This window comes from Bombina bombina, chromosome 6 (assembly GCF_027579735.1).
Source record: "Bombina bombina isolate aBomBom1 chromosome 6, aBomBom1.pri, whole genome shotgun sequence".
Lineage (NCBI taxonomy): Eukaryota > Metazoa > Chordata > Amphibia > Anura > Bombinatoridae > Bombina > Bombina bombina.
In genome coordinates this window covers 1,127,814,282-1,127,823,622 of record NC_069504.1, presented here as the reverse complement: position 1 = coordinate 1,127,823,622, position 9,341 = coordinate 1,127,814,282, and positions in this window count along the sequence as shown.

Sequence of the window (9,341 nt, the reverse complement as noted above, 5' to 3'; positions counted from 1 at the left end):
AGCAGCAGTACTTATATACCTGAGTATTGTTATATATCTGTGTCATACAGCAGCAGTACTTATATACCTGAGTATTGTTATATATCTGTGTCATACAGCAGCAGTACTTATATATCTGTGTCATACAGCAGCAGTACTTATATACCTGAGTATTGTTATATATCTGTGTCATACAGCAGCAGTATTAATATATCTGAGTATTGTTTTATATATATATATGTCATACAGCAGCAGTACTTACATATCTGAGTATTGTTATATATCTGTGTCATACAGCAGCAGTACTTATATACCTGAGTATTGTTATATATCTGTGTCATACAGCAGCAGTATTAATATACCTGAGTATTGTTTTATATATATATATATATATACCTGTGTCATACAGCAGCAGTACTTACATAGCTGAGTATTGTTATATATCTGTGTCATATAGCAGCAGTACTTATATACCTGAGTATTGTTATATATCTGTGTCATACAGCAGCAGTATTAATATACCTGAGTATTGTTTTATGTATATATACTTGTGTCATACAGCAGCAGTACTTACATAGCTGAGTATTGTTATATATCTGTGTCATACAGCAGCAGTACTTATATACCTGAGTATTGTTATATATCTGTGTCATGCTTTCGAGGCAGAGTCTAAGACTGACCCGACCTTACAAAAGTACCGGGAACGAGCAGAGACCGGAGGGGGCGGGGCAGATAACGAAACATTCTTATGGGAAAAAGGGAAACTATACCGCTGGACAGAGAAAAGGGGACAGCGTAGGCGACAGCTGGTAGTGCCCCACAAATACCGTCAAGAAATCCTCAAAATTGGCCACGACATCCCCTTAGCAGGCCACCTAGCCGTAACCCGTACCCTACACCGCATTACTCACACGTTCTTTTGGCCAGGGGTGCACGCTGACGTTAGAACTTACTGTAACACCTGCGATGTGTGTCAACGAGTAGGAAGGCGAGGCGATCACCCTAAAGCCCAGCTAGTAAATATGCCCATTGTAGAGGAACCCTTCAGCCGGGTTGCTATTGACCTAGTGGGACCACTGGCTACCCCTAGTCCCTCCGGTAAGCGCTACATTCTTACCGTAGTGGACTACGCTACCAGGTACCCAGAGGCTGTCGCCCTATCCAACATACAAGCGGATACGGTAGCGAATGCACTAGTACAGGTGTTCTCCCGGGTAGGATTTCCAAAAGAAATCCTATCCGACCGAGGCACCCAATTTACGGCTGAATTAACCCAACAACTCTGGCAGGTTTGCAAAATTAAGTCCCTCCTGAGCTCCCCATACCACCCCCAGACGAACGGGCTGTGTGAGAGGTTCAATGGGACCCTCAAGCAAATGCTCAAGACGTTCACTCAGGAATACCGAGACTGGGAACGCTTCCTGCCGCACCTCCTATTTGCTTATCGGGAGGTGCCCCAGGAAACGACAGGGTTCTCTCCCTTCGAGTTGCTCTACGGAAGAAAGGTACGGGGACCCCTAAACCTGATCCGGGAGCACTGGGAGGGAGAGATGGAGGCTGACGGTGTCCCCATTGTGCCATACGTGCTGGAACTCAGGGACCGAATGGAGCAATTAGCCAAATCCGTGCGGGCTAATCTCCAGTTGGCCCAGAGAAGACAGAAAGTATGGTACGATCGGGGGGCCCGAAAGAGAATCTTCACCATAGGACAAAAGGTGTTAGTACTTAAGCCGGTGAAGACAGACAAATTGCAGGCGTCCTGGCAGGGTCCCTACCAGATCGTAGAGAAAAGGGGAGACACCACTTATGTGATAGCTAGCTGCCATGACAACAATCTTAGAAAGACATTCCATGTAAAGATGCTCAAGGAATATTTTGAGCGACCAGAGAACGTGACGGCCGTATGTTGTTCCCCTCAGGAAGACCCCAACAGTTTACCCATTCCAGACCTATTAGAAAAGAGTCTCCCCACAGGTATAGTGGCGCAGGTTCAGATAGGGGACCGACTTAGCCCCACTGAAAGGGAGCAGCTCAACCAACTCCTCCAGTCCAAACACCTCACCTTCTCCCCGAAGCCAGGGTACACTACTTTAACCACCCACCAGGTAGATACTCCAGGACAAGCTCCCTTGCGCCAGGCTCCGTACCGAATCCCCGAAGCAGTTAGGACAGGAATGAAGAAAGAGATCAATGAGATGCTCCAGCTCAGGGTAATTGAGCCCTCCGATAGTCCATGGGCCTCCCCAGTTGTCTTGGTGCCCAAGAAAGATGGGACCACCCGGTTCTGCGTAGACTGTCGGAGGCTCAATGAAAATACCGTGACGGACGCTTACCCTATGCCCAGGGTAGACGAGCTACTCGATCGTATAGCCAGGGGAAATTACCTGACCACTATTGACCTCTGCAAAGGTTACTGGCAGATTCCCCTGGCCCCGGAGGCTATCCCCAAGTCGGCATTCGTCACCCCATTCGGCTTATATCAGTTTAGGGTAATGCCGTTTGGGATGAAGAATGCCCCAGCTACATTCCAGCGCTTGGTGGATAGGCTCCTGGATGGCTTCCAGAGTTTTGCTTGCGCCTACCTGGGAGGACCACTTAGCTCATGTGGGAATGGTTCTGGATCAGATCCGGGCTGCTGGCCTGACTCTGAAGCCAGAAAAATGCCACTTTGGGATGGCCGAGGTACAGTACCTGGGTCACCGGGTGGGGTGTGGAAAGCAGCGACCAGAGCCGGCCAAAATAGAAGCTGTCGCCAATTGGCCCACCCCCATCACTAAGACTCAGGTCCTAGCCTTCCTGGGCACGGCAGGGTACTATAGACGGTTCGTACCAGACTACAGCACACTTGCCAAACCCCTGACTGACTTGACCAAGAAGAACTTACCTCGACAGATCCTGTGGTCTCCCCACTGTGAAACGGCTTTCCAGGCTCTCAAAAATGCTCTAATTAACGCTCCTGTCTTGGCGGCCCCAGCCCTTAACAAACGTTTTATCGTCCATACAGATGCTTCCATGTTCGGGCTGGGAGCTGTCCTCAGCCAAGTAGGCGAAGATGGAGGGGAGCATCCAGTTGCCTACATCAGCCGGAAGCTCCTGCCCCGCGAAGTCAGCTATGCAGCGGTCGAAAAGGAGTGTTTGGCTTTGGTGTGGGCATTAAAGAAATTGACTCCCTATTTATATGGTCAGGAGTTCACTCTGGTCACCGACCATAACCCGTTGGTGTGGCTGAACCGGGTCTCTGGAGATAACGGCAGGCTATTACGTTGGAGCTTATCGTTGCAACCCTTCAATTTCACCATTACTTACAGACCTGGGAAACAGAATGGCAACGCCGACGGGTTGTCCAGACAAACCGACCTCAGCCCCGCATAACCAGCGGTCTGGACAGCCTTAGTCTGCCCCGAAAAGGGGTCAGACCGTGTCTGCCAGAGTGTTCCACAGAAAGGGAGCACTGTTACAGAAGCATTAGTTATTTTGTTGTGAAGAGCTTATTTCCCAGCAGCAATGCCTGAACCAGCAAGCCAGCGCCTAAGAAGGGCTCCAAGAAAACCGTAACAAGTATAATTTCATAAAGAGTTAACTCTTTTTTTTCAGCTTTTAGAAACTATTGCCTAAATACACATTTGCTGGCCTCAGCTCTAAGTTTAGGGATAACCAATCCCATTGTCTAATCACCTCTGGAGCCAGACTGCTAATTGATAAGATGAACTTGTAAACTTGTTATCTTAAGTACTGTAATCCTATTGTGGCCTGTCAAAGGACAGTGCTCTCTATCTAAATGTGTGATGGGGGATTTTGTGCTTCCCCCCCTCTCCCCCTGGGAGTGCCCTGTGTGCATGTAACCTTAATAAAAAGCAGGCTGGGCATCCCAGTCCTGAGTTCTTGTTTGACCCTCAATCGCAGCGTTGACTCGTTTTTGTGGGCAGAAGGGTATCCTAGCTGTACTGCAGCTAAGGGAGATTATTCTATATTTGCGAGACTCATATAGAATACTATGGAAAGCAGCTTCTCCCCTCTTTAGCAATAGGGATCCAGGCTACTTAGCGGTCCATCTCTCAGCGAGACTAAGGGTAACCGTAACAGGTATAAAAGAAGAAAATCTAATGACATGGCCTCCTTGTTCACCTGATCTGAACCCCATTGATAACCTTTGGTCCATCATCAAATGTGAGATTTACAAGGAGGGAAAACAGTACACCTCTCTGAAAAGTGTCTGGGAGGCTGTGGTTGCTGCTGCACGCAATGTTGATGGTGAACAGATCAAAACACTGACAGAATCCATGGATGGCAGGCTTTTGAGTGTCCTTGCAAAGAAAGGTGGCTATATTGGTCACTGATTTGTTTTTGAATGTCAGAAATGTATATTTGTAAATGTTGAGATGTTATATTGGTTTCACTGGTAAAAATAAGTAATTGAAATGGGTATATATTTGTTTTTTGTTAAGTTGCCTAATAATAATGCACAGTAATAGTCACCTACACACACAGATATCCCCCTAAAATAGCTATAACTAAAAACAAACTAAAAACTACTTCCAAAACTATTCAGCTTTGATATTAATGAGTTTTTTGGGTTCATTGAGAACATGGTTGTTGTTCAATAATAAAATTAATCCTCAAAAATACAACTTGCCTAATAATTCTGCACTCCCTGTATACCTGAATATTGTTATATACCTGTGTCATACAGCAGCAGTACTTATATAACTAAGTATTGTTATATACCTGTGTCATACAGCAGCAGTATTAATATACCTGTGTCATAAAGCAGCAGTACTTATATACCTGTGTCATACAGCAGCAGTACTAATATACCTGAGTATTCATATATATCTGTGTCATACAGCAGCAGTACTGATATACCTGAGTATTGTTATATACCTGTGTCATACAGCAGCAGTACTCATATACCTGAGTATTGTTATATATCTGTGTCATACAGCAGCAGTACTTATATACCTTAGTATTGTTATATATCTGTGTCATACAGCAGCAGTATTAATATACCTGAGTATTGTTTTATATATATATACCTGTGTCATACAGCAGCAGTACTTACATAGCTGAGTATTGTTATATATCTGTGTCATACAGCAGCAGTACTTATATACCTGAGTATTGTTATATATCTGTGTCATACAGCAGCAGTATTAATATACCTGAGTATTGTTTTATATATATATATACCTGTCATACAGCAGCAGTACTTACATAGCTGAGTATTGTTATATATCTGTGTCATGCAGCAGCAGTACTTATATACCTGTGTCATACAGCAGCAGTACTTATATACCTAAGTATTGTTATATATCTGTGTCATACAGCAGCAGTACTTATATACCTAAGTATTGTTATATATCTGTGTCATACAGCAGCAGTACTTATATACCTGAGTATTGTTATATACCTGTGTCATACAGCAGCAGTACTTACATACCTGTATCATACAGCAGCAGTACTTATATACCTGAGTATTGTCATATATCTGTGTCATGCAGCAGTACTTATATACCTGAGTATTGTTATATACCTGTGTCATACAGCAGCAGTACTTATATACCTGAGTATTGTTATATACCTGTGTCATACAGCAGCAGTACTTATATACCTGAGTATTGTTATATACCTGTGTCATACAGCAGCAGTACTTACATACCTGTATCATACAGCAGCAGTACTTATATACCTGAGTATTGTCATATATCTGTGTCATACAGCAGCAGTACTTATATACCTGAGTATTGTCATATATCTGTGTCATACAGCAGCACTTATATATCTGTGTCATACAGCAGCCGTACTTATATACCTGAGTATTGTTATATATCTGTGTCATACAGCAGCAGTACTTATATACCTGAGTATTGTCATATATCTGTGTCATACAGCAGTACTTATATATCTGTGTCATACAGCAGCCGTACTTATATACCTGAGTATTGTTATATATCTGTGTCATACAGCAGCAGTACTTATATACCTGAGTATTGTTATATATCTGTATCATACAGCAGTACTTATATATCTGTGTCATACAGCAGCCGTACTTATATACCTGAGTATTGTTATATATCTGTGTCATACAGCAGCAGTACTTACATACCTGTATCATACAGCAGCAGTACTTATAAACCTGAGTATTGTTATATATCTGTGTCATTTAAATATAATACAAAATATAAGTGCGCAAAGTGGATGCTAAAGTATACAATTAAAAAGGTATTTTTTAATTAAACTCAGAATTCTGAATGTTTGACCATGTGCAAAAATTCAAATCTAGTATATTCAAAATGCAGAGAGGCCTTTATGGGTCCTCACACCAAGGGGTTAAAATTAATTCCCATATACTTTGATTAAATTAAATTAATGGTGAATACAAACATGAAACAAACCACATATGATTAAAATATATATTGTATTTTATAATGCTTAAAAATGAAATAAACAATTTGAAAATACTCTTTCTAAAATTATGAATCTAACATTTATTTATTTAATACAATTGATAGTGACCGGCCCTAACTTATAAAACACATCTAAATTAATAACACATCTAAATTAATACCACATACATTGATAAAAGGACAAATATGATCACAAAATAAAGTGTAAATTTTTAGGACTCAGATGGAAACTTTGTAATTAGTCCCAAAAGGAAAGTCCCAAACGATGTCCTTCCCAAGCTTTCCACAAAAGCACAATGCACGATGATAAGCAAGAAAAATCTTCTGATTCCTCCCAGCTGGTCCTGAGCAGCGTCTAGGTGGGAGACAGAAGCGTCCACTTGAAATTGGTGTATATAGTTTATACAACAAACAAATATCAGTACTTACACATAGGTACTGAAAGATCAGCGCCGCGCCCGATTCTCATCAAACACAGGTGTCCCGGTGTGTATAGGATCCACACAGGCTCTTCTCACAGCCTTAACACCAGCTCACTACAGAGAGTAGCCCAGAGTGATGTAAAAATCAAGGCGCCAAACAGGATACACCTGTGAAAGGTGGATAAAAACTACAAGAAAGCAGCAAAAAAGTTGTTTTAAAATTCAAATTCAAGTTCATAAATTCAAATTCTTAGAGTGACCAATGTTCAATATTAATATAGTTCAACTGAGCAACGCGTTTCAATTCCTTTTTCAAGCTTCCTTATATATAGGTGTTTGTATTCAATTCATTTTGCACTGGTCTCTAATTGTTTTATTTTTTTTATATATCTGTGTCATGCAGCAGTACTTATATACCTGAGTATTTTTATATACCTTTGTCATACAGCAGCAGTACTTATATACCTGAGTATTGTTATATATCTGTGTCATACAGCAGCAGTACTTATATACCTGAGTATTGTTATATATCTGTGTCATACAACAGCAGTACTTATATACCCGTGTCATACAGCAGCAGTACTTATATACCTGAGTATTGTTATATATCTGTGTCATACAGCAGCAGTATTAATATACCTGTGTCATACAGCAGCAGTACTTATATACCTGAGTATTGTTATATATCTGTGTCATACAGCAGCAGTACTTATATACCTGAGTATTGTTATATATCTGTGTCATACAGCAGCAGTACTTATATACCTGAGTATTGTTATATACCTGTGTCATACAGCAGCAGTACTTCTTTACCTGTGTCACACAGCAACAGTACTAATATACCCGAGTATTCATATATATCTGTGTCATGCAGCAGTATTTATATTCCTGAGTATTCTTATATACCTGTGTCATGCAGCAGTATTTATATTCCTGAGTATTCTTATATACCTGTGTCATGCAGCAGTATTTATATACCTGAGTATTCTTATATACCTGTGTCATGCAGCAGTATTTATATACCTGAGTATTGTTATATGCCTGTGTCATGCAGCAGTATTTATATTCCTGAGTATTCTTATATACCTGTATCATGCAGCAGTATTTATATACCTTGGTATTCTTATATACCTGTGTCATGCAGCAGTATTTATATACCTTAGTATTGTTATATACCTGTGTCATACAACAGTACTTATATCCCTGAGCATTCTTATATACCTGAGTATTGTTATATGCCTGTGTCATGCAGCAGTATTTATATACCTGAGTATTCTTATATATCTGTGTCATGCAGCAGTATTTATGTACCTGAGTATTCTTATATACCTGTGTCATGCAGCAGTATTTATATACCTTAGTATTGTTATATACCTGTGTCATACAATAGTACTTATATCCCTGAGTATTCTTATATACCTGAGTATTGTTATATGCCTGTGTCATGCAGCAGTATTTATATACCTGAGTATTCTTATATATCTGTGTCATGCAGCAGTATTTATGTACCTGAGTATTCTTATATACCCGTGTCATGCAGCAGTATTTATATACCTTAGTATTCTTATATACCTGTGTCATGCAGCAGTATTTATATACCTGAGTATTGTTATATGCCTGTGTCATGCAGCAGTATTTATATACCTGAATATTCTTTAGAGCTGCAACAACATTTTAGAAATTTTATGAATTGATCAATATAGTGTTGCAACACTTAGGGATTGTGATTTATTTTATCTTGGTATTATCAAGTTTTTATTTTGAAAATAAATTGTAGAAGAATTTTTCACTTATTCTGTCCAAGGTCCAGTTTTTTCTACATATTTAGCTAACGACTTCCATACACACCTTTATCCCTTTTGCAGATTAAGCGCCTAATCTCCATAACTTTTTCACTTTACACTAATGAGCTCCTGCACATGGTATTGTGTTTTATGGTTATGCCCTTAGCCTAAAGGACATCTACATACATTTTACTTTTCGCTTTTTTGGGACACAATATAAGTTTTTTTTTAAGTTTACAACTACACCTGTCTTATGTGTAACCCAGAAATAAAATAGGAGTCATAATTTGGATTGTTTATATTAAATCAGGTGATTTGGGACTGTGCTTTGCATGATATAGTGCTGAGCTTGTTATTTACACCTAGCCCTAGATTGATGGCATTTGTTATATAATTTGTCACTATTACCTGTCAGCAATAGCAAGCAATCCTCTAAAAAATGTGCAGATTATATGTACTCTATAGATAAATGTGTAAGGCTGTGTGTGTCCTGTTACAGATATATAGTCTTTAACCCTTTTGCCTTTTTTTTTAATTCTATTTTTACTTAATTGGAATATGTACCAAATTCAACCTCTTTAAAGGGACAGTCTACACCAAAATTGTTATTGTTTTAATCCCTTTATTAACCATTCCCCAGTTTTGCATAACCAACACAGTTATATTTATATACTTTTTACCTCTGTGATTATCTTGTATCTAAGCCTCTGCAAACTGCCCCCTTATTTCAGTTCTTTTGACAGTTTAGCCAA